Source organism: Phalaenopsis equestris, unplaced genomic scaffold (assembly GCF_001263595.1).
Source record: "Phalaenopsis equestris unplaced genomic scaffold, ASM126359v1 Scaffold000266, whole genome shotgun sequence".
NCBI classification, from domain to species: Eukaryota; Viridiplantae; Streptophyta; class Magnoliopsida; order Asparagales; family Orchidaceae; genus Phalaenopsis; species Phalaenopsis equestris.
In genome coordinates, this window is record NW_018164708.1 from 238,246 (window position 1) to 240,607 (window position 2,362).

Genomic DNA, 2,362 nt, shown 5'->3' on the forward strand with positions numbered 1-2,362 from the left:
AAAACATTAATATTATATTATCATCATTATTAATTTTTTAAAGAAGAATTGTAAATTTTTTAATTAATTTACGACACCAAGGTGATATAATTATAAATATCAAATTTTAAATATTATTTACATAAATATATAAAAATTTTGTGGGATGCATGCAAATTTCCCAAACATCATGCTTCTTCCGTTCAGCTCGGCCGCGGAAACCCTAATCAAATTGCATAATGCGATCCAAGGTTGGTTACTCCTTCGTCACCTTCTCACTCCACTCACGGTGTGCACAAACTTCTATCTCGCCGCTCCGGCGGCGTTGGGCGTAAGTTGTCTCTACGCAAATGATGCTGCAACAACCACTAGAATCCCTAATTGTGCTTGTAGTCGTTACATTTAATACTCTGTTTTACTCCTTATACATGCTGCATGATTTTTCTGTTTTATGAATTCTTTGTTTTTTTTGGGTAATTTGAGTTTTGAATCATGTGGATAATTTGATTCATATGTTCTGTTAAATTGTTTTGAATGGTTGAAATGTGTGATTTCTTGGTAAATCTATGCGTATTAATTTATTAGCTTATGGATTAATGGGTGGGAAGGAGCAGAGAGAGGTCTAGCAAAGGGACATTGTTAAGTTTTAAATGAGTTCTCATCCTATGGTGATGTATTATTTTTCGTCACAAACTTCCATCTCGCCGCTCCGGCGGCGTTGGGCGTAAGTTGTCTCTACGCAAATGATGCTGCAACAACCACTAGAATCCCTAATTGTGCTTGTAGTCGTTACATTTAATACTCTGTTTTACTCCTTATACATGCTGCATGATTTTTCTGTTTTATGAATTCTTTGTTTTTTTTGGGTAATTTGAGTTTTGAATCATGTGGATAATTTGATCCATCAGGTTGCGAATCATTCATATTTTCTGTTAAATTGCTTTGAATGGTTGAAATGTGCGATTTCTTGGTAAATCTATGCGTATTAATTTATTAGCTTATGGATTAATGGGTGGGAAGGAGCAGAGAGAGGTCTAGCAAAGGGACATTGTTAAGTTTTAAATGAGTTCTCATCCTATGGTGATGTATTATTTTTCGTCACAAACTTCCTCTATCTCGCCGCTCCGGCGGCGTTGGGCGTAAGTTGTCTCTCCGAAAAGAAGGCTCCACCAACCACTAGAATCCCTAATTGTGCTTGTAGTCGTTACATTTAATACTCTGTTTTACTCCTTATACATGCTGCATGATTTTTCTGTTTTATGAATTCTTTGTTTTTTTTGGGTAATTTGAGTTTTGAATCATGTGGATAATTTGATCCATCAGGTTGCGAATCATTCATATTTTCTGTTAAATTGCTTTGAATGGTTGAAATGTGCTCTCCGATCACACACCAGCTTACTTAAACAGCAAATACGAAGTTTTAAGCAATCCAAGATAAAACAGGTCAGCCAGAATACCTGGAGAGGAGGGAGCTGCAAAGAATGGGCAAGGTCGACTGCAAGGTCGAGGGAAGGAGGATGGGGATCGCCGACAGAGGTGAGAACGGCGCCCTCGCCGCGGAGGTAGGAAAGATTAAACATGTGTTCCCTCCCCATCATTCCCACGCCGATGATGCCGTACCTCACCACTCTCTCCATCTCTCCGATCGCGGAGGATTTTCCGGACACAAACCAGATTGGAAGAATTTTAATCAGCAATCTCCAGAAAATGGTGTTTCCGGTGAGTAAAAAAGAGCTCGGATGGATAAGCGATGAAAATATGGATGATCCTCTGTATTAGGGTTGATTCGGACAAGAAGCTGGTTTGGGTCAAGCGGTATCCTGATAATCTGAGCAGCTAATCCGAATAAGCTGGTTGATTGTTTAACTTTTACGTTTGAGCTTATTCTACATAAATGAACACTCTGACTCTGTTTTGGATAAATTGTTTAGCAGTTTGTTTGTGCGTTTTGTAAACAGCTTATTCATATATTTTTTTAGTTGAATGAATAATCTATCATTCTCAACAAAATTAAAGTTCAAATGTCAAGACATGAAAATACAAAAGAATTGAGTTACATTTATATAGCTCAAATATTTTTGATCACGTCAAAAAAACACTGTTACATAACACAGTTACATATACAAAAATAAAATACACCTTCACATACTAATATCGAGGTGATTGCATCACATACTAATACAAAAATGAAATACACCTTCTCATACTAATATGCCCGTGGAAACTATTTGTTATGTATAACAACCATTTATATTTAACTATACACTGAAATTTCTGCAGTTAATTGGATCATCAGTATCTTCCAAATTCTTCAATACTTTCAGTAGATACACAAGCTTACTCAAGTATTTAAACAGAGCATGCAGTTCATGCCATATTCATC

At 36.5% G+C, this 2,362-nt stretch overlaps 1 protein-coding gene across 3 annotated transcripts in view; it reads left to right on the forward strand.

Moving 5' to 3' along the window:
* The first annotated feature begins 148 nt into the window (after window positions 1-148).
* LOC110024661 overlaps window positions 149-2,362 on the forward strand; it is a 9,085-nt gene continuing 6,871 nt past the window's right edge. The window contains exon 1 of one of the 3 annotated variants that reach the window (XM_020724758.1): window positions 149-310. The gene's annotated coding sequence lies outside the window, so the exon portion shown is untranslated. Of the gene's footprint in view, window positions 311-1,093; window positions 1,119-2,362 lie in introns of those variants that run through there. The other 2 variants (XM_020724757.1, XM_020724759.1) reach the window with 2 other exon arrangements.